We start from the raw sequence: 24414 nt of genomic DNA, 5'->3' as shown, positions 1-24414 counted from the left end.
AAAATTATGCTCTCATAATTACAAAATTAGAAAGTTGAAGAAAATGAAAAGGTAATATCAAAGATGTCTCTAGACCTATGAGAAATCACCAACTCTAGATTCTGAACTACCACAAATGGAAATCCTATATCTCCCCTGTAAAATTGACTTGACTTTCAGAAAGTCTTGGAATCTAAAGAAAATACCCCTGGTACTTCTCCCTGGGCTTTCTGTAGGTATTTAAATACTTTTCAGCTTACTGAGGCTCTTTTATTCCCATTCATCCCACTCCTGGGGCGTATCACTCTACATCATATATTGATAAATACTAGAACTATACCATGCAGTATCCCATAGCACTCAGGAATAGTCCAAGACTCATTGGTTACTCTGTATTTTGTTAATGAAGAATTTTCTGAAGACTAAGGCATAGTCAGAAACATGTGCAGGAACACATCACTGTTTGCCTTAAAGTTAGGTGACTTATTTCAATCTAAGTTGCTCTTTCAAATCAGTGGTTTACCTTGAATATCATTTCACAGTAGTATAGATATTTTTTTCCTGGAATTTGAGATTGTCACTGCATGAGTCCTAACAGTGTGTGTCCTCATGTCTCCTTACCTTACTTAGGTACTTGTTAACGGTATATTTCTCTGAGTGAAGGCTGACGTGAGTGTGTGCTGTCTATTGTCTGTCTTTTGTGTGCTTTCATGTAACTTTGTAGTTGTTTTCCTAGAACATCTGTTTAATTCACCATCAGGAAAGTCTGTTCATTTTGCAGATATTTGGAGGCTTATACTATATGTTGTATCCTATATTGGGCATAATACTAGTTGATAAAGCTAGAAAATAGATAAATAGGTACAGTCCTAAACTGTCATAGAATTATTTTTATTTATTTTTTTTGTGGAGATAATAATGCTGAGATATCTCCTGGCAATATTTCTACCTCTACCATGTTTTGCTTCTAGTCTCTTCATTTCCCCCAGTGGGAAATAAATACAGAATTCAAGCCAATGACAAGGTATGCATTTTTGTAACATAAACAATACCTCTTAGATATTATGTTAAAGAGCACTGAGAGGCAGGGCAGAATAATTAAAACATCTTAATGCTTGGGCTAGTTCTATCCTAACTATTAAAAAATTGGAGTGGAAATTAAACCAGTTGAATTTTAAATAGAAGTTACATAAATGTCATCAGAAAAATTGACTACTCCCCATAGGTTTGTAACATTTCAAATTAACTTTCCAGTGGGTATAATTTACTTCTGTTCTAACTCAAGTATTCCCAAGGAGGCTGGGTGGGAGTTCATGTCATAGTTTGAGCTTTGAAGGCTACAACCACTAACTTGCTTAAAAGTTTGGACAGAGCAGCACCTTTTAAAATATTGATATTTGTCTCCTTCTGCATTGCTTGTACTGCTGCAAAACTTCTCATCGTTTTGCCTTGAGATGCGATTTGTACCTCATCATCAACAGAAGAATTCATTAATGTCATTATTAATTCATATTTTATTTAATTTCTGTAAGGCCCATGCTGGTCCCACTGAGATCAGCTCACTCACTGTGTGTGTTCTATAAAGTATAATCAATCTCTATTATGGTCATGAAAATGGTATTTGTCACTTTGCTGAGAAAAAAAAATCAATATATCATCTAAGGCTGAACAGGCATTTAATGCAATGAATTGAAGACTATTAGAGAAATTTAGCTTGCCAAGAGTTTAGGACAAACTAATCGAAATCCAGAAAATTCACTGAAAGGCTTGCTGATAAAATCCATGGATGTGCCATAAAAATTAATACTGGAGAATTAGAATAAGCTGTCATTTCTAATCCCGACCCTTCCAAAAGAAAATGGATTCAGACAGTCAATTCTTAGAGGGTCACCGTTTAAAATTGAAAAAAAAAGTGAAATTCATGTATTGCATAGCGTTTTTTTTTTGTACAATGCTGGTAAATAAAAGGCTACATTTTATATTTCTGTAAAATCTACTGGATAGAGAAACAATTTTAAAATTGCAAAGCCTGAAATGTCATCACCTATTGGCATATTTTTATGTGAAAATTTGTTGCCTCTGGGGGCTGTAAAGATGGCATAGTCACTAAAATGCTTTTTATACAAGGATGAAGACTTGAGTTTGAAAAGCGGAGCCTATGTAAAAAGCCCTAGGCAAGGACACTTGCCTCCAATCCCAAGAGCTAGGTGAGCAGAAATAGGCAAATACCTGGAGCTCACTGGCAGGCGGTAAAGCTTGCTTGGTGCGTTCCAGGCTGGCAAGAGAATCTGTCTCAAAAACATTAAAAAAATGCAGATGATTCAGACACTTGAAATTGTCCTTTGTCTCAAGAAGGATGTTCATGCATGCATGCATAGACAAAAACACTCATATACACAAAATTAATCAATTCATCAATGACTCAAAATTAATTAATTATATGGTCTCTCAGTTTTGAGAAGCTACACAATATAGAACAAAAATGGCCTTAGAAACTTGGAGACTCTCAGATACACGAGGCCCATTTCCTACTCAGACATACCCTCGACCATGTTCTGGCTTCTACTCAATTACTGTCAACAAAAATGAAGTTGGTGACATCTTCCCTTAGACATCTTCTTTACAGAATAGCTCTTGTATTTACAAGACTCTTGGTCTTAGGCTTAAAATAATTCTACCATTAAAAAACAGTTATTCATTAATAACTTCATATACATTATAATTTCAGAAACTGGATCTGTTACTTGTTCTTTAGATCGGACCATCCATAGTCAAGTACGATTTCTCTTGATTCTTGGCTGAACACACCTATCAAGCTCCCTACCCCCTATTTACAGACAAAGCAGGTTTCTTATATTCTGTACTCAGGTCCTTAAGAATTCAAATAAGGGTTTTTGAATGTGCTGAACATTGTCTTGCTCGTTTAGATAAAGTGTTCCAATAGCTAACATTTTAGATTAAAATACATAAGTGGTAAGGGGTTGAGAATGAAGGAATGTTCTGGTTTGAAGCATGATTAATAAAAACGCAGGGTCAGAAATTGGGATTCAACCTGGAGACCCGAAAAGCAAAACAGCCAGCCATTGGCTCTTACCTCGACCTCAGACTGAATTGGCCATTCTACCTCGTGGGATCTCAGAATGAGACTGTGTCTGAGAGCTGTCTCCTCCCATTTTAGAATCCTCTCTAGGGCTGGGATTTAAGACGTGCACCACTATCATTAACGGCATGCACCGCCCAGTTTCTATGGCAACTAGTGCAGCTCCTGGGATTAAAGGTGTGTGTCATTATGAATACTGAGATTAAAAGTGTGCTACCATAATCTGGTCAGAAAGGCTGAGCAGTGGGACTGTTTTACTCTCAGATCTTCAGGCAAGCTTTCTTTATTAAAATACAGTTGAAATGCCACCACACTGGTTGAGCTAGTCATCTATCATGAATTCAGTTACTTGACATTAGTCAGACTCTAGAGCTTTGGTCTCTACCTTCCTGATGCTGTGGCCCTTTACCACAGCTCCTCATGTTGTGGTGACCCCAACCATAACATTATCTCCATTGCTACTTTACCGTTATGAATCATAACACAAATATTTGATACATAGGATATCTGATTAGGTGACCCTTGGGAAAGGCTGTTCAACCCCCAAAAGGGGCCGTGACTCACAGACTGAAAACTGCAGCTATATAGTTTTCAACTCCAAAACAAGCACCGCTGTCACTAGGTTAATTAACTCTGATTTTAATCTTGTTGTCATTTGTTATTTCCCTCGATCTTCTCAATAGAAGCCATTCCTACAGGAGACCATGAGACATGGAAAGACAGGGTTATATCATGGAAAACATGCGAGGTCAGGTGTGTTAGGATCCAAATCCTACATTGTTTTCACAGATCATACAACCTTTCTTAGAGACTTCTATGGTGCTGTGGGAAAGAGCTGGGGGGAGGCTTTTCTAAATAATTTATATCTGTCCTCATGAAGAGGTGGCATACAGTTCCACAAGATTCAAATGGAGAAATAGAAAATGCTGCATTAATTAAAAACACCTATATACTTGCCTGGTAGAAATGATGCCAATGCAAGTTTCCGTGAGGAAATAAAATATTAAACTTATTTTTTCATTTCACTGCAGCATAAGTTGCTGCCTCTTTTGTTCAACTGTGGTGCTGGTGGGTGTCACAAAGAGAGAACATCCCTGATTAATATTGATTTCACCTATTCCTCTGCAGGAAGTCGCTCATGGGGTGGAAAAAGATCAAGGAGAGTCTAGCCAAGGAATTCGAGCAACTGATATTTTGGTGAAAATGTCCCTCTCAGATGAGACAAATGGAATAATCGGGTCTTTGGAAATTGGTATTATGAATATGCAATGTACCGAGCTTTCCCAGCGATCATGGAACTTTTTCTTATTTGATAACTGTGAGTGATAGCTCCTCTTTATCTGTGACAAAGCTGTGGGGGCTCGTTTCATTTAATGACTTGCTCAATTGCAAAACAAATAAGTGACTCACAGAAAGCACTTATTAGAAGACAACAATGAGAACTGGAGATCTTGTTTCTCTGTGCGCTCTATCTGCCTCTCACTTTTATGAGCAGAATTTCATAACACCTTCGTCAATTACTGGCACTCTCAGAAAATACTTCTGGTGGAAGATTAGCTAGAAATCTCTACCAGAAGTCCGTAGCTGATTTCACTTACGAAGTCATGGGGGAAAAGATACATCCAATTAAATGATTTTCTTTGTATTCAACACTATGGAGAGTTATATGAATTCACCCTTAAATATGTGTCCTCTATTTTAAGTCTCGGAGTAGAAATGAGTACGCATGTATAGTAACAACGCATTAGCTCCTGATTAACTTATCCACAAAGCTTTATTGATTACCCACTTCGTGTCTGCCACTATACTAGATGGTATGGATTTGACTAAAGGAATTATGATTCTCCTCTTTGGGTCACTGTAGTCTAATTGGTAAGTCAAATCGAAACGCAAAGCCTCAGTCACTCGGGATAAAAAATATCATTAGAGACCCATTTAAGTTCGCAGATGGCTGCGGAACCTAGAAAGATATCTATACCATAGCAGGCTCTCAGAGAATACTAGTTGACTGTCTGAACAAGTCAATGAATCATTCCTGTGCCAGAAACACAAAGAAGCAGTTTCTGTGCCAGTAAAAATACCTATAATGGGGGGCATGGGAGTGGAGGATAAGAAAGTAACACCTGGTCTTAGGAGCATTTATCTCCAGAATAGTATGACCTCATTCAATATGAGAAAGGAAAGAACAGAAGGGAAAGGAAAGAAAAAAGAAGGAGTCAGGTAGAAGGCTGGGAAGGAGAGATGGAGGGGGTAGAAATGCCCCTGGATTGTTAACCTATGGGGAGATGATTATCATTTTTCCTATGGGGCAGGCTCTTAGTTGGAATCTGGAGGAAAGCACAGGTATTTTTATGCATATCTCACTGAGACTCCGAGGTGCAAAGTGGTGTGCTTGGATTTAAGTGGTTGAGGGCAGAATGGGACCAGCAAGTTCAGCATCTCCCACGCTGTATCACATCCCACAGAATGTATTAATGGAAAGTCTTTTTATACACGAAAGCAGACCAGCCAAATTTTGATGGCAGCAAATTAAAGGTTCGACTTCAGATGGCAATGGAATAGAAGCTCAAGAATCATCCCTGTGCCCACAGTGGAGTCTTCATAAATAAATCTGTAATGATCTCTCCCCAGAGGTCAGCCCCTATTATCCCATATCAGCTACATACAATGGGAAATGCGAGCAATTACAGAGATAGCACCTACCATAAAGGATTAATGATTCCCCTAGTTAAAGCCCTATTCAAAAGATGAACTTTCTGAGAATTCATTTCACTATAAAAATCTCAGGAAAATTAAGGCAGAGATTCTTGCTTTGCTTTGCCTTACACAATGGAAAATCTAGGAAAAAAGAAAAGTTGATTCCTGTCTAAATATTTGCTGTCTTTTAGAGCTGCCTTGGGATAAATTAAGTCTTTCTGCCTACACCTCTGAGTCTTCAGCAGAGAAAAGTAGGGCAAGCCGCGAGTATTGAGTCTTTGCCTACCATGCCCTGTGCCTTGCTTCTTTCGTGTGTTTATGTTTTGCCCCATTGTCCTTCTGCCAACCTTCTGGATGAGCATCCTACTTTGGGTAAACTAAACAAAGCCCTTCTCGACCCCTGATGCCAAGCTTCTCAATGATGCCAAGAGGAGTGAAGTCCTAGCTTGAGGCTGCCATGACAGAGGTCTAGCCTTGGGTCCTAGTATGTCACTATGCATCCCCATTTGCATCTCCTCAACTCCATCCTCTGCCCTGGTCTTCAAAGCAGATGCTACGCACATATCTGTACAGCTCTTTTCAGCCCTCTGACGACCATCTTACTTCCACTGCCTGAGGACCAATGAACCCTAGAGGTAGATTTCCATTCCATTTACCCACTGATAAATTTAGCGTCTCTTCTCCTATCTTGGAAGAGGGAGATGTTTTCATTTGCTTCTAAGGACCCTCTTTGAGCTCTAAGTAGCCATGTAGGTAATGTGTGTCTCTTCTGCTTCAATTTCCTTGTAAGTGCCTCTCGCTAGAGCAGCCTCGCTTTCTCAGAAGGCTTCCTTTGGTCCTGTCAGGCCTTGTAGGGACCACTCCCTCTCCTGCTTTTACCTCAGCTCCAGACTGTAGAAACTGTATGCAGCCTGCTGTGCCTGACTCAGTTTCTCCCTCGTGCCATCATCCCTTTCTATGATTCACTCTTTCTGAGATAACTAGAAACTTCGTTTTCCCCCAAAGCTTAATGCAACTTCAAATCATCTTTCCACCACTTAAAACATAGTGAACTTTGACCCTGGGGCCTCTCTCAGCAAAACATCCACTTTCGCTTGGTTCTATGTCATAACTCCTGCCTTTTGGGCTCCATCCTGTATTGGCATGCTCTTCTATCGATCCCTTAAAACTGACAGGAGTGTCAAAATTGCAGCTGTGGGGTGGCACACTTCCTCTTGTTCCTATTCATTCTCTTAAACTTATGGGTCAAGGGCCGTATGACCAGCAACATGTAAGCACCAACTCCTCTACCCAGTAAAGAGTCTGAGAAGCAGAAATGACAACGGAAAGGTTATGAGCTGATAATGTGTTAATGCCCCGCTGTGGAGGCTGGCAAGAGAGGCACATTTTAAGAACACTGGTCTCTAAAGTTTTGATGAAGCTTCATCATGAAAATGGATGTCTGTGCATTCATAATCAGGTCCTTACAATCACTTCCAGTTAGCTTAAAATTCAGTATAGATGGAGCCATAATAATGAACAAATTCTGCATTTCTCACTCAGCTTGAAAATCCTAGCACACCATGAAAAATAACTTCAAGCATTGTGCTTGAGGGTTTGTGGTTAGAAATACCAGCCACATATGGAGCACCAAGGAAAAATGAGTTTCAGGAGTTTCCATTTGACGTGGGAATAGGGGACAGAACAGACAGGTGGGATGAGTGAGGGAGACGTCACAAACCAAGGAAGTGTGCTGGGCTCTGATCCGGAGTCTGAGGCAGTACGTGAAGGAGGCACCTGAATTTTTTTAATAAGTGGCACATTCAGTTCTAAAGTCAGCAAATTTGACTCTAAGGGCTGCATTAAATTTTATAGATGAGGAGGAAAAAGATGAGAAAGTAAGCAGATTTTCATGAGAAAAAATATCTTAGCTGTCTAATGAAAAGGAGCATGAAATCTGCCACCCACACGACTCAGGATTCTAGATCCATGGTTTTTTTTTGTATACAAAAGAGTATAGTTCATTAATATGACATTGACACTCAGTTCAAATGATTGGGAGTATATGACCAACTTTACCCAAGAGCATAGTCTACTGGTTTGTTATAATTCATATTTTTGTACCTCTCTGTGTCACTCTGTGTGTGTGTGTGTGTGTGTGTGTGTGTGTGTGTGTGTGTGTGTGTATGTATGTATGTATTTCCATTTGGCTCATATCATGTTGGTATTTGAACTAGACAGATAAGTAACTGAACAAGTTTACATAAATAGCTGAATTCCTAGCACTAACTTAAAATCTTTAAAAGCTTGGGCCCAAGACAGGACCAAGGCTTTGTTTTAAAAGCAAGGCTACTTTATCAGTGACAACCTATCTTAACAGAGAAAGAGCAGCTGACATTTATCACGGACTGTTCATCAGCACCAGCTCCTGTATAATTCTCTTCATACAAAGCACATGGCCTTCTGGATGGGGATGGGATATGGGTCACAACCGAACTCCTGACATCTGATATCCACCCATCCCCGCTCTTGGCACATACAGAGTTTTGTTCCTTCACAGATTAGCTGGCATTTCCTGCAGTGTTGGTGTTTTTGACTGATTCATCAATTCTGTGTGGATCCATGGATGCCTCACTTGCCAACAAATATACAAATGGCCTCGCCAGCTTGTGTGGGCATGTATTAAACATCTCTTGCTGGACCCTGTCTGACTTGGAGTTAGCAGTGAGAACATAATGTTTTCTTGATGTTCGTATTTACTGTCTTCTTTTCCTCTCTTCCTCTGGGGAAAAAAATGTTGGGAACGGAACCCAAGATCTGTTGCACATGTTAGCCTGGTACTCGATCACTGAACCACAATTTATCCAGACCCCTGAAATATTTTTTTTTGAAAAGTAGGGAGAAAGGGAAAAATCTACATAAGCTTATGGTTTTTACGTTAAATGTGTGCTTACAACAATGGGCCTCTGAGGCCAAACGTACAGTTGACTTTTAGCTACACTAACTACTTAGGTGTCTAATGGAACATGTGTAGAGACGTAGGAAAATAACACAAAAGCTCAGCCACTGTGCCAAGAGACGGCCCCAGGAAAAGAGGATGTGAATGATGAATCCATGGGCAGTCATCTATCACTTGTATATATATTGGTTAAATGTCAATCTTTTGATGAAGCATTTCCTGGCTCTGGGACAGTAGATCTCTTTACTACAGCAAGTGCTCTGATGCTTTAAATCTATCTTGGTATCTCATCAAGCACTCATTTGTGGTGGTGAAATTAGGTGTTCACAATTGTGTCTCAGAGACCTAACATCCTCCCCCAATCACGGTACTTAATATAGACTGGGTGCCTCATAAACAGATGGTTAGTATATTATTGTGTGAACTCAATTGTAATCACAGATTATATCTCACAATAGAGCAAAGCTTAAGAATAAGAATGCATATCAATTTCAAGGAACTAAAATGGCCAATGTAATAATCAGCAAAGGCTCCGTCGTGAAGGCTAACTAACATCTCTATATATCTTTGACCATCAATTTTATTTTTTCTGACTGTAGAGGAAGCTCTATGCTGACATGGTTGTAACACATAAAGCATAATTGAGGAATCTAAATTGAGCCTCTGATCAGCTAGCTGCCTCTTCCTTGAAGTTCAACTTAGACTCACAACAGACTTGGGATGGTGGCACATATATATAATCTCAGCACTTACGAGACAGGAGACAGGAGGCAGAGGCAGAAATACTGCCACAAGTTCAAGGCTTGGTCAGCATAGCAGGAACCTGTCTCCACAAAGCAAACCAACAGAAACAGGAAAAAGAAAGGTTCTCAAAGCCAGCATCAGTACCACCAACACAATGCTACAGAAGTCAGGGGTGTGCGCAGAAAGGTGAGCAAGGTAAAAGAAGCCAAGCTTTATCTTGAAATCTAGGGCATGGCGTGTTTCTGCTAGATAAACATAAACATGAGACTGACTGTTTTGTTTGCCCAATCTTTTCTTCTCATCAATTTTCTGCACATAATTCTGTAGATGGAATGAACATTGGTACCTGCCCTAGTACCTGCTTCCCACAATTCCCCGGGAGAGACAGGTTTCCTATCTATTTACTTTTATATTGACTTCAAGATTTGTTTCCGGGAATGGTACAAAGGGAACAGAGGCCAAGGTGTCTTGTTTTGTCTAGCAAGCCACAGAAGGAGAGAATGTCTCCCATCGCTCTAGAAAGAACCTACAATGTTTGCTATCCTGTCTTTGTTATCTGCTTCTTTGAATTTCTTGATTCTCTCTAAATGCAGTGGGAAAGAATGTTAATTAATCAACACAACACTGAGCCTGTTCTCAGACAGGAAGGTCGTGTACCTTCAGTACAGTGGGATCTCTATTATCTCAGGGGAACTCTTTTAGTGGGGGCTTCATTCCTTGGTGACTTGAAGGATGAGGCAGCATGTTTTCATTTTAGACACATACCACACAAAATGAGTTTAATTGTTATGGGTATATTATTAAGACATTCTATTTAACTTTGATTATACAAAAATGCAAAAAAAGTATTGACAGTGACATCTAATTTATCTTTATCTATTTCCCACCTGGGTATAACCCAAGGCCTCTGATGGAAATATTAAAAGTAAGTCCATTGGGCATATTACCATCTAAAGAATGACATAGGTGTATCTTGGGGTAGATCTCAGCTTCCTGAGGAACTGGTATCCAGAGTGGTTGTACCACTCGTGCCAGAAATGGAGGATTCTTCCCCTTTCCCTACATCCTCACCAGCATGGGTACCACTCCTATCAGCAATGGGGGATTCTTCCCCTTTCCCTACATCCTCACAAACATGGGTACCACTCCTACCAGCAATGGAGGATTCCTCCCCTTTCCCTACATCCTCACAAACATGGGTACCACTCCTACCAGCAATGGAGAATTCCTCCCCTTTTTTTACATCCTCATCATGGGTACCTCTTGTACTGATCTTCATCATTCTGACCCATGTCAGATAAAATCTCAGAGTCATTTGGATTTGCACTTCTCTGATGACTAAGGATGTTGAGCACTTCTTTAAGTGCTTCTCATCCATTTGTGTTTCATCGTTTGAGAACTCTTTGCTAACTGTATAAGTCATTTTTTTTAATTGGATTATTTGTTTTCTTGATGTTCAGGGGTTTTTTTTTTAGCTCTTATTTATTTTAGATAGGAACCCTTTATCAGATATATAATTGGTAAAGATAAGGAGATGGGAAGGATGTGGGAGGAATTGGGGGAGAGAAAAACAGGATCAAAATATATTGTATTATTTTTTTTCATTAAAACATTACATATATAGTGTACAAAAGTTATTATTCAATTCTTTAAAATTTTTGTCATTTTTTTCTAGTAATTAATCTCTGGTGAATTAGAGACAAAAGGAAAAATATAGAAACAGTGAAAGGTCCTTCCTAAGAACTCCAGGATGCAGAGTGGCAAGTGAGGATGCAGAGTAATCTCTTCCAGCTCTTACAACGAGCCAGGTGGACAGGTGACTGAAATGCTTGGTGACCTCAGCTGATGAATACACAAAAGGCTATCTGTATATCAGAGTCCTGGGCACATCTGGTCCTGGCATCTGTTTCCTCAACTGTACAACAGACAATAATACAGATGCCATAGCAGCTTAGATTGGGAATTTAGACAACTTGTATAAACTGGGGCCAATTTAGTTGCCTAGGAAAATCCCCAAAGCAGCTATTATTATGACTACTGTTCTTGTTGTTATTGCTATATAACAATGATGATGATGATTATTATAAGTATCTCATATATAGCAAGTATTCAGTAGACATTAACATCCTTCTCTTCTCATTTGTGAAGAACATTCTGAAAGCAGCGTGGTTTGTGGCTTTAATGCGAGCCTGGGCACTGAAACTGGTCAGGCAATGAACAGTGCTCTGGACCCTAGTGCACCCGTCTGTTCACAACTGGGCATTTGTCCTGTCTACGTCTGTGTGCTAAGTAAAGGAATTAAAGGGTAGCCATTGGCAGAGACCACCCAAGAGCTTGTCTGGGCCATGTGAGGAGATAAAGTTTCTTAGAATTTTACAAACTACCAAATATACTGCATCATCTCCAAGTCCTTTCTTAGAACAAAACTACTAGAGAGAGTAATTGATATAGGAAAAGAAATATTTTTTTTGAGACAAAGTCTTACTGTGTAGTCCTGACTAGACTGGAATTCACTCTGTAGACCAGGCTGGCCTCGAACTCACAGAGACCCACCTGCCTCTGCCTCCTGAGTGCTGGGATCAAAGGCTGTGCAGTGTCCTTTAAAAGACTACGAATGATGTCTGCACCACTGTGGTGTTTACCAAAGGCAGTGATCTGATTGGTTCTTATAAACCAGAGCCAGACCCCTTTATTCCTACCCCTTGGATAAACAAGGCAATTAGTAAACTAGATAGGATTTTTCTCTCTTTAAATTCTTCCCATTGCCCAGAAGGGCTTTTCTGTGGCATCCTGTAAAATCCTGTGGAATCCTAGAATTCTTTACTTACTGCACACACATACAAGAGAAATAACAAGGCTGTTGAAACATGAGCCCCTAGTGAGGGTGGAGCTTGAACATGAATGCTTCACATCTTAAACCTGTCTTCAAGTTACATAAAAGTCAATGGATAATATTCTAGAAGAAAGTATCAGAAATGTCATCTGATGGAGGCAACGCTTCCAGCCTCGAATGCAAACCTTTGTGAGAGAAACACAATGGGCAAGTAAGAAGGAGGCTATGGATAGGAAATAGGCAGGAAAAAAAAAACCTATGTATCCAAACGAGAAGAATAATATTGGGAAAACTGTTCCAAAGGCTCTAGCTTGTGTCTGAGGCATAGCAAGATTCAAAGGCCACAGTCATTAAAGAAAAACTGGGGCTTAAAACTATGGAAGAGCTGATAGACATTCCTAAATGGCCCCAGGCTTAGAAAAAGGCTGCCTTTGAGGATGTTGGACAAACCCCAAAGAGAGCCCCAGCAGGCACCTTCAGCATCTGAACTAACCTCACCCCATGGCCCAGTTAACCATCCTGACTCTGGGGAGAGCGCTCCAGAGGGCAGGCAGAGATTGCACAGTCTGGATAATTTTTCCAGCTGCTGCCTGTGCCCCAATCTCCTTGGCTCAGGGCTTGATCCCTGATAAGAGGTCAGAGACCTTTCTATGGGCGGTACAGTACAAATGCTTTCAATCATTCTCACCTTTGTGCGGGTGACCTGCAGCACAAAGGGTCTGCCAGCAATGAGGGAAAGGGAGGCAGGGCATCGGGCATTGTGACTGAGTAAGAAGAGGACGCACCTGCTCACTGGAAGATGCCAAGGCTGACGGCAAGCAGTGCCTTATCACGATTCCCTCTGAAGACTAGCCAGCATGCTTTGAATAATAATGTGCTACGCTGAAAGTGTGTATATGGGTTGTGTGTGTGTGTGTGTGCAGACACGCAATAAATGCTAGCTCCATGGAAGATGATTATTGATGCTTGGGATCTTTTACCATACACTAAACATGGTTCTTAGGTCCACTGTGCTATTTAATTTCTGGTGCCACACTGTGAGGGCAAGGGTGAATATCCTCAGGTGAGGGAGAAGGTTGAAAAATTCTTTTTAGGGCTAATGAGGGGAACCGGGGTTCAAACTATTCAAGCCCATTCTAGTTTAACCAGTACATGTGTGTACTAACATGAGCAATGTTCTCTTTGGGTCTCCCTTTCTCTCTCCCCTCCCCCATACACACACACACACACACACAACAGATATAAACACATACACACATACAAACATACACACACGCACACAGACAGGCACATATACACACACATATGCACATAGAGACACACAGACACACATGCCAGCATTCTAGTCCCATACCCCCGATTTCAAGTTTCCGTTCTTCTGGCTTAACACAATCCATGCACACAAATTTGAACCAAGGAATAAAATGTAGCAGTTCATCTTCGGAGGGAAAACAAGTAGAAAGAAAACGGAACCTTGAAGTGTGGAACGTTTGTCAAAGACGGTGATGAGGAGCCAAGAAGAAGGTTCCATATCTCAAAGATATTGACAACAAAACTGCAGTCTCCTAAAGCCCAAAAGAACTGCTTTGGGTTCAATGATTGTTTTTTCCTTTGGTTTTTCAAGATGGGGTTTCTCTGCGTTGCTTTGGAGCCTGTCCTGGAACTAGTTCTTGCAGACAGGTTGGCCTCAAACTCACAGAGATTCGCCTGCCTCTGCCTCCCAAGTGCTGGGATTAAAGGCTTACGCCACCACTGCCCAGAGGGTTCAATAAAATTTTGCACATTCACAAGGATCTCATTTCTATTTTCTGACGCTGATCACCTAAAACCTCCGAGGTAGAAAACCAGATTCAGGTGCGCGATGGTCGTTTACTAATCTCCCACCTGTCGCCCATTCATATGTCCCAACCCCGTGTTTCTCTAGGCTGCATTTTTCAAACCTGAAGAATGTGTCTGAGGTGTGTGCTAGGATGCTGGACATTAAACTACCTGGTGGAACACAGGAGACACCCCACATAGGTCTATCACAGTCCAGAGGGGAAGATATGGCAAGTCTATTTCAAACCCCAGCTTTACTTGAAGAGAAGCACATTGAAATATTTTTGTAGGCAATGAAGTACACGTGATAAAATGAGAACAGAAGGCCAAGTGTATGTTTCTAAAATAAAATCCAAACTTCAGATCTAAAATGTCCCACTTTGGGGTCACACGCCTGGTCGCTGAGGTCTCCCTCCCCTGCGGTTGTCAGGACTTCCTGAAAGATGTGCAGGATTCAATGAAAGCATAGGTGCCCGTCTTTGCCCTGCATCATGGACCACTGAGATTAACAATTAGAAAAGAACCATATTAAGGTGGCTTGTTATATTTATGCCACTTTAGACAGCAATGGTTCACCTTTTTAGCTTCAAGTTCATTAAGAGTTTATCAGCCTAGTGGGCAGTTAGGGATCGCATGGTCTTCATTTTACTCAATGATTTGATCCCAAAACAAAGACATTTTTCTAGAATTTTTTATTTAACCAACTAGAATAATAAAAAAAATAATAATAACTTTTGAAAGATTGTCATTGTGTTCTACCACTCCAAATCCTGCCCTCGCATATAACTACCCTGCAAAATTATTTTAAAAGCCAAGACACATCAAATGAGCAAATGGAAGCCCTCCTCCTGACAGCAGAAAATGAACCCACCTAGCGCTCTAGAGTGCAGTGGAGCTGGCCTTCCCTACCTTCTGAGTGGATCAATATCCAAGGTGGTGTTGCCACAGGCAAGCAGAGAGGCAACTCTGAAAAACTTTTAACTTATTGATTCTGAACCTTACTTTAGAAAACAAACGAGTGTCCAGTACGCCTCGTGGGTCCTCCAGGACATTTATAAATAGAAAGTCTTTGTCAGCCTTGACAACTTGGCTAGAGGACCTGTCCGGCTACTCAAGCAGAAGAAGCCACATACCTTTGACAAGATTCTAGGCATAGTCACAGTGTGGACATCCAGGGGCCTTCCGTTCATAATTTGCCTTATTAAACTTCAGAGGAAGGCTCCGTTATTTTTTTCCACTGCACCCTTTTGTTAAGATATGACTTGATCCGAAAAAGAACTATCTACGGGATGCTCAGAGAACACAAAGCAAAATGCCAGTCAAACTCCGGGGTAAGGTAGCGTGTGAGCAGGCGCTAACTCCAGTGGAAATGGCTCTGTAAAATTGACATCACTAGCTGTGCGAACTTTTCCTTCTTAGTGAGTAATGTCCCTACCATAGTTATCTGACATAGTTCAGAACTTCAATCTTCCCACCGTCAGTGTGACAGTGTGAGCCTCATCTGCCCCAGGTGACTCGGATATAAAGATCTAACCTCCCTTAGAAATACAATCGGCATGGATGGAAACTGATGTTATTTATCCAAATTTCACCAGTCATGGGGAAATGCCCTCTGTCTCCTCCTGCACAGGGTGAAAAGTTTGTCTTACCCCACAAGCTCCCATTTGCCTGGACTTAGAGGCCCTTAGCACAGCAGACTGAGAAATCCCATGATCAAAGATCAACATATGATTTGCTCTATTATGTTTGCTTGATTACGTGGAGCTTCACTCAGTATGGAAGGTGGCTCATACCACTTAAGAAATAATCAGGTGACTAGAACACAAATTTAATCTCACTGTCTCATTCTCATCGATCAAATAATAACGCACATTATATGCATATGCAATAAAAATTTTTACTCTGCACATTTAGTTTCTAACAACCCAAGAGTTATCATAAAAACCCTTTGCAGTTCTTCCACTATGTTCTGTTTAGGTGGTGTTCGGATGGAAGCAGACCAATTCCATGCTGTGTAGAAGGGGGCACTCATTGGAGTTGACAAAATCCACCACAGTAATCCTCAAAAGTGAAATTTCTGTATCCTGTAATCAGGAGTTGCCAGGCGTCTGATTAAATACCCCAGGCATTTGATCCCCAACCTACTTCCATTTCTTCTCCTGACCGGCAAGCCAGAAAAATTAAATCAAAAACCTGAAGAAACAAAATGTGTATTTTAATACAGAAATGCTTTTACCTGCCGTCCCGCTGTGAATGAAATGGGCCGAGCTCTCGAAATGTTCGTCAGCTTAACTCGCAGTTGGGGGCACTGGGAAAATGTAGCCAGGCAGCCTTATTGCGGCTTCTGTCCTTTAACTGCCAAGTGGAATACAATAGAAGCATCAAAGAGAAACGGACGAGAAGGGAGTCCAGAAAGAGCCCCGAGGAAGATGAGGAGCAAACAAAGGGAAAGTTTCTAAGTCGGGGATATTGTGTCTGCCATTTGCACTTCTCCGATTGCTTGCACACTAAAGATGAGCTTGCCTCAATGAGTTGCCACTTCCCCCAAATTGTTTAGGACATATCCAACATGAAAAACTTATAAGACATGCTTAACCTTAATCTAGAAGAGAAATGGTTGCATCGCACTGCTTAGATAGATAGATATAGACAGACAGACAGACAGACAGATAGATAGATAGATAGATAGATAGATAGATAGATAGATAGACAAATAAATATTCAACACCTTATGAGATTGACAAATATTCAATATCTTATGAGATTGTTTTTGATAAACATGAAAAAATGCTTTTCTTCTGGTCCATACAATACACGTGCCAAGTGAAGAGAGCTAGATGCTGGGGCTCTCTGGATTGTGTGCACGGGTATCTAGAACTGTATCCATGTCTGATTTCTGCATCATCTCACCCTTGGTGGCTGTCATTTTATCCTCATAAAGACACTCCATCACTGCAACAGTGTACATGCGGTTATCACTCATAGCAAAAAAAGAAAAAAACTTTAGTTTCCATTTTAACCTCTGAGCACTTGAAAAATGCTATTGTCTTTGTTCACATCCAAGAATGTGGGCACCACTCATTAAAGCCCAGCAAGGAACAGAAAACAGCATGCCCTTTCCCCCCCCAAAGAGCTCTAATGTCTACCATTTACACCTGACTTATTTACCTGCACGATATTCTGAGTCATAATCTAAAGACGATGGAAAAGTGAGAAAGCCATTTGGTTTATATAGAATCATAATCATTAAATGGACTAAACATCTCCAAAGAGTCACAGTGCAGACTGAGCAGAGGGAGCCTGATGGGGACAGCGTTGAAAGCAAATGCAGTTAATGGAGCTTGATGAAAATCTTACCACATCGAATGGGAAATTCAAAGATTTTCACTTCCAGTTATTTTATTTATATTTCTGCGCTCTTCTCATCCGTTGTCTTGCATGGAGCAGGGATGTCGGGCACAGCCAGAGTCAGGACACTGTCTACTTAGCCCGAGTTTGAGCAGTGAAAATACACAGCCTTTAGTGTTTCGGACAGTTTAAAAGTGTATGCTAAGGAAAAGAAAATGAGACTGTTTTGACTGGCCAATTTAAAAAAGCAAAACTAATGCCAGCTGCCAACTGCCAGCTGCCTACACACACTTTTAATCCCAGCACTCGGGAGGCAGAGACAGGGGAATCTCCATGAGATTGAGGCCAGCCTGGTCTACAGAGCAAGTTACAGGACAGCCAGGGCAACGCAAAGAGCCCTGTCTTGAAAACAAAACAAAACAAAAGAACAAAACTAAAAGATCATCACGTTCATTTCTATGAACTGGTAAGCTTTTTTTTGTATTTTGACATTTTATAATCAATTTCTGATTGCACAAATGAGTATAACTCAGATATATCTCTTTCTCACCAGATTAAAGTAGTAATTTGGCCATTTTGTGCTTTGCAGCCTGCATAGTCTTCTTGGATCATCAACTCTGTTCAAATTCATTATATAAAAAAAAAAAATCCCCGCGCCTTTTCCCATGAGAAGAAGACACCACTCCAGGCCCCAGGCCCCAGGCCCCAGGCCCCAGGGCAGAACACCCCAGTGCCACCAGGGACAGGTGAGCTTGCCGGCACATAAGCCAGCAGTTTAGCTGCTACAATTATGCTTTGCTTGGAAAACAAGCTGCACATTCTCCGTTATAACTCGCAAGAAACAGGCAGGTTGAGAAGCAGGTTCTACCGGCACACAACACCCTCTACTTCTTGTATCCAGTTCACGATAAATCTCTTACCTTGTCGGGAGAGGGAAGAGCAGCAGGCTCATAACAGAATGAGCGATGCGTAAAATGTTCTCCAGCTGACTTCCCACGGGATTTATACTTCCCGAACCAGGGACACCTCTGCCTTCGCAGATGGAATGCTGAGCGATGCAGGGAAGCAACCAAGGTGGGAGGAACAGCTTTGCTTTTTTGTTGTTGTTTTGTTTTGTTCTTTTTCTTTCAACTCAGAGGTCCAGAAGAGGCTGTCACGTAAACACGCAAACAAGTGAGCATGAGTGTAGAAGCCGTAGTACAGGTTCGACGGGGAAATAGTTTGAGGATGAAGGTTGGTGACCGGCTCCCGTTTTAACTGAGGTGGTGGAAATAAGGAGTTTGCTTTTCTTAGAAACAGATAGGACGTTACGTTCATGTCAGGAATTTAAGATGGAGACATCCATATTACATGATAAAAATATTTCACCAAAATACTTCTAGCTGAATCTAAGCTACAGATAAGAGTTCAAACAAACACACTTTTAAAATAAAATGTACCAAAGACACTTTTAAAAAAAAAAATCTAAAAAACCTGAATGAGACCAACTTCTATGCTTATTGAATTTCCACGCTTATTTGTTTGGCAAAGTTACTGCATTTTTTTTTTTTTGGAAGTAAAGGGGTCATGTCATACTTGTTTCCAATCTAAAATCAGTCTCTGTTCCTTGGGCCATATTTCCTCAGGCACGAGAAAGAAAATCAATGTCCCTACTCACCTTTGGAAGAATTTCACTGCCGAGTCTCCACGGTTCTGTGGGATCCAATAATCCGTGGCTCAGCATCGATTTTCCTGTGACACCCTGTAGAAACAGCCTCTCCTTCCTTTCTAACGAAATACAGCGGCAAAGACTGTGTGGCTGCTCAACGAATTAAGCGTATGGGGAAGGCACAACTCGCGCTTCTAAAGAGACAGGGTTTATATTTTCTGAAGCTGTTAACGCTGCTTGCTTCTCGCGGAACCACTTAGCCACCATTTAAAGATAATGTGAGCATCTATTTTGAAGAGAATTGGAAGGTAATATTTCTCTTAGGTTTCTCACAGTTAATTCATATCACTAGTAACACTTTCTTTTTTCCTGAGGAAATAGACAAATGATCAAAAGGTCAAAGTACAAGTCTCAAGGTTTTTTTTTTTTTTAACCCAGCTCCCAAATCGAGTTGTTTTCAATATGTGAAAAACTAGCCTCATGGTTTTAATATTTAAAACTTGGAAGCTTGGTGAGCTATAGAGGGTCTGGGAAGGCCTGGTTTGGAGTGTGTCCTATCCTAGGAGAGAGGGATTGTGTATTAAGGCTTATGCCCCCACCTTCCCCACTTTCCTTGGTGGGTTAAGTGCATGAAAAGAAAAACACAGACAGTGATTCATGTTTCCAGCATCCTTCACGCACCCGATTGAAATCTCAGGGTATCTCAATGACCCTGGACAGACTTCTCTGGACAGGTCAGGAAACACCCCCCGCAGGCAGCCTGGACGGGGTGCAGGGTTGCTGGTCATTAGCCACGTCCTCCCTGACTCTGCCAGCCTGTGAGCCTGCAAAATCAAAGTGTGGGGTTTGCAAAGGCACCCCTGCTTCATTTGTGCTCCCCAACAAAAACAGAGGGAGGAGAGCACAAGGCAGGTTGCTTCTCCTGAGGTAGGTGACATCTTGGTTAAAAAATGACATGGCCAGGCAACACTCTGACAGATATAAGCCTGCGAGAACCTCCCTGCCACGCATAGTTAAGCTCACGCGAAACCTTTGATTTGATGGCGCCTTGATTAGCTTCTGCCGCACTCAGTACTACCCCTTTGAAGTTCATTATAAATTACGCTGCTCATCCCATTATCGCCAATTTAGGATCCGCTTTACTAGAAATGCCGTCATCTCAACCATTCATCAAACCTGTGCCCGATTCTCAGTTAAAGGATTAGACCAAGTCACACTCCAGTTCTCAAGGCAGAAGTTCCATTGTTTATCAGGCCATGTCTACACTGGCTGAGCAAAGCGCTCGGTTCAGAAGGAGAAGCGCCTTTGGCAGCTAGAGTCCACATAGCTGACCCATGGATGATGGCGGGGCGCTCCTTCACCTGATTACCCACGTGTAGTGAAGTCGCTAAGCGTCACATGAGGGTGACCCTAGGCAGCGAGAAAGCATGACATGGTTGTTGTTCTAATTTATTGATAGGGCAATCATCTAGCGTTCTATTCAGGAAGCTAGAAGAACATGTGTACATCGGCACACATGATGGCTATCAATACAAAAGCAATTCATGGCTCTGTAGTGAGCTTAACCGTGCTCCATCTTTCTAAGCAAGACAGCAGTGGCGCCATCTTTCCTAAGTAGTTAGGATTAAGTTCAAAACCCTACCTCTTTACACAGAAAAATCTTCACAAAGGACAATGCTGATCAGAAAGAAAGGAAGGAAGGAAGGAAGGAAGGAAGGAAGGAAGGAAAGAAGGAAGGAAGGAAAGAAGGAAGAGAGAGACAAAGGTAGTCAATATTTGGGGCTCAATATTTATACTCTGATTCCTTGTATGGTCAGAATTAGTACTGAGTCTGGGTAGATTCTTTTCTGGTGGCGGAGCAGCATAGAATTGTCCTGAGTGCTGAGATTCTTTCCAATTTTTTAGAATAAAAAGAGGCTTAGCAGAAATGTTCAACTAATAGCTATAAAATTATAGGCTTCCCCTTTCACCCACCCAAACACACTCCACCCTGTGACATAACAGATCTAATGCAAATCACCTTTGGAATTTTGCCAACCTTTCCCATTGGTGAGCTGGCAGAGTTGGGCCAAGCTTCCTTAAAGGCATAAAGCCTGCCTTACCCTCAGGAAAGCCCCCTAAGGAATCCTGGAATCCAGTCAGATTCTTTGCAAAAACAGAAGTGAAGACTTATATCTGTGAAAATCTATCAAATCTGTAAGTTATTGGATGACCTACGGTATCTTCCCAAGATGAATTGTCAAAACAAAAGCTCTATCATGGCTTCCTAATCACTTGACCTTTGCAGATAGGAATACATCCCGCTTTCTAACATGTCAAGATTCAAAATTTCGTGTGTATGTGTGCTCATGCTCAACTCTGTCTGAGTCTATAGAGGTTAGAGGTTCACATTAGCTCCCTTCCTTGATCAATAGCCACCTTAGTTTGGAGAGAGAGTCTCTCACTGAACCTGGAGCTTACTAATTTGACTAGACTAGCTGACCAGCAGTCTCAGAGACGCCCCGGCCTCTCCATCACAGGGATGTAGGCATAGGTCCCACACTACCATTTTCTGTGTCCTCTGGGCATCTGAACTGGGGTATTTGAGCTCACATAGCAAACATCTTGTTGACAGAATCATCCACCCAAATCAAGATTCAGACTCTCAAAATAAATTTTCAGTCTCTCTGATTTCAGTTTGAAAATCATCTCATTTATATGTGAAGTTAAATCCCTTCCGACTAAGGGCAAAATTGTAATTTTACCCAGTGGCATGCAACATGTTGGTTGATCACCTTTTCATTTATCATTCCAATGAGATAAAGCTTCTCAAGCTTCCTAATGCTGTGACCTTTAATATAGTTCCTCATACTGTGGGGATCCCCACCATGAAATTATTTCATTGCTTTCAATACAGTTCCTTATATTGTGGTGACCCCCAACCATAAAAATATTTCATTGTTTTAATACAGTTCCTCATGTTGGGGTGAGCCCCAATCATAAAAATATTTCATTGCTTTAATACAGTTCCTTATGTTGTGGTGACCCCCAACTGTAAAATTATTCCATTGCTACTTCATCACTGCAATTTTGCTGCCATTATGAGATGCAATGTCAATATCTGATATGCAGGATATCTGCGATCCCTGGGGGCGGGTCTCGGCCCACAGGTTGAGGACCACTCTCCTAGACCATCTTAAAATTGTCATAGTCACTGAAGTGTATCTAACAGGAGCTGCGTTTTCATCTTCTCCTATATAAAGTCCAGAGAGCTTCTGAATACCTAAAGCCTCCATCACAGCCAGTATCATCACATCTGTGGAGCAGATCATGAGGTGGAGAGGAAAGCAAACACCTGTACAGTGTACTTAACTCTATAGCAGGCACTAATCTGTATCCACAACCTCTTGAGCTCCACAACGGCCATGTAAAGTGGGCACAATCACCCTCTCTCTACAGACCAGACAGAGTCACAGAGGCAGCAAGTCATTCGCCTGGGATCACACAGCTTCCAGGTGGTGGAGCTGGGGTTTTAATGCAGGCGGCGCAGTTCCTGCAGTGTCTATGCTTATCCTGCATGGAAGTGTACGGGTCTGAGCCATGCATGGGGCACTGAACTGCAATCTCCCGATTCCTGGAGACTTGGACCAAAAGGTGATCTCTTTGTGCTGGCTGTTTTCTTTCTATCTGAATGTAATCAATTGGCTTGGAACTAAACTTCACTCTGATCTGCCCTGTCCACCCGGCTTATCTGCCTATTTCTCATTCATGTAAAAAAATAATAAAAAAAGACTGAATAGAATCTTTGAGAAGACCACTGACCTAAATGTCAACTATGGAATCAGGTTCCTTGAGGTGGTACCCTGGCTCTGTCTTTGTAAGCTGAATGTGTAATTTTATTTCTTCATGAGTTGACTTCCTTGCCTACAAAATACAAGTAAAAATAACACTACTTCCAATTAATCTATGCTAAATACTTAACCCAGTGCGGGGTACATTGGCGAAGACTCAGCTGGGGTGACTAGTCAAAGCTGTCCTTTGGTTTAAAAAAAAAAGTACACATTTTAGAAAATGCAGATATGGATGGATACAGGATCAACATGGCTTTAAAATCTGCAGTCTCAGCCATAGCCACACGTAATTTAACCTGCTTCCTTTTGAAGGAAGACAGGCATATCATGGAATATGTCAGGATCACCTGAGGATGCCAGCTCATCTCACACGCTAGTGGAAGCCACGCCACTAAGGGAAGGGGAGGTTTGAAGTGCTGTGACAAAATGGCTGGCTTAATTGTGTTTTCATATCACAAGCCAGATTTCAACACATAGTCACACAAGTCCATTTCGTCTGGATAGTTACGACACAATTTCATCAACTATTCAATCTGAGGCTGGGGAAACGCTCTGCGTGTCCCTCATACCTCTTTCTACTTTGCCAGTTTCCTTTCTTGAAACCCTGAGCAAGTGGTTCTCAGCCTTCCTAATGCTGTGACCCTGTTATACAGTCCCTCATGTTGTGGTGACCCCCCCAACCATAAAATTAACTTTGTGGTTATTTCATAACTGTAATTGTGTTGCTATTACGAATTGTAATGTAAATATTTTTTTGGAGAGAGGGTTTTGCTAGAGGTGTCAAGATCCACAGGTTGAGAACCACTGCCCTAAGTGTTTACACTTCTTTGAGGCCACATTGATGTCTTGGAAAAGACTGCCTAGGGACCTAAAACAATTTATATCCCAAAATAAGAATAGTACAAGTTTTAGGAGAAGCTGGTAGGTTCGGTGCCCATTTACATGACACTGTACAGTACATGAGACACAAAGAAAATGGAATAGACTGATATTGCTTTCCCTTTAGTTATAAAATGGACGTCACCACCAGAGAGCAAAGCTCAGAGGCCCAGCAGGAGACCCAAAGAGAAGCTATTCTGGGTTACTCCCCCAGGATGCACTGGGGTATCTATGTGGCCTGCTTGCTATGGGATGAGACAACCAATTTCTGGTACCCAAGAGGCTGACAGTGAGAGGCCCCTATACTTAATTTTGTCTGCCTCAGAGACCAGACATTCTCTGATATACCCGAGGGAAGGGGAACCTTGATGTACAAAGCAGCATCTTGGTCCAGAATTAGGGTTTTGATGAAGGGATACATGAGCAGCCCCATTTGAGAGGAGGGTAGAAAAATAGATGGAGATACAAAGACCAGCCAGGCTCCGTTTTGATCCTGTAGGTATGTCTGCGCTAATTCTTTCCCCACAACATCCAGGCCTCTCTTCAAATAGAAGGGACCTGTCCCCTCATGTTCTAGGAGACTCTCATTGTGAAATGAGT

At 41.5% G+C, this 24414-nt stretch overlaps 1 long non-coding RNA gene across 3 annotated transcripts in view; it reads right to left on the bottom strand.

Moving 5' to 3' along the window:
* Positions 1 to 24414, bottom strand: part of LOC142838860 (uncharacterized) — a 91654-nt gene that overhangs the window by 43310 nt on the left and 23930 nt on the right. For all 3 annotated transcript variants that reach the window (XR_012908640.1, XR_012908641.1, XR_012908642.1), the window contains 5 exons: positions 19787 to 19929; positions 19115 to 19299; positions 18378 to 18607; positions 17467 to 17658; positions 16346 to 16464 (listed from right to left, as the gene is read on the bottom strand). This is a non-coding gene — a long non-coding RNA (uncharacterized LOC142838860). The remainder of the gene's footprint in view (positions 1 to 16345; positions 16465 to 17466; positions 17659 to 18377; positions 18608 to 19114; positions 19300 to 19786; positions 19930 to 24414) is intronic.

The sequence above is a fragment of the Microtus pennsylvanicus genome, chromosome 20, assembly GCF_037038515.1.
Source record: "Microtus pennsylvanicus isolate mMicPen1 chromosome 20, mMicPen1.hap1, whole genome shotgun sequence".
Lineage (NCBI taxonomy): Eukaryota > Metazoa > Chordata > Mammalia > Rodentia > Cricetidae > Microtus > Microtus pennsylvanicus.
The sequence above is the reverse complement of the archived record's forward strand: the minus strand, read 5'-3'. Positions and strand labels throughout refer to the sequence as shown.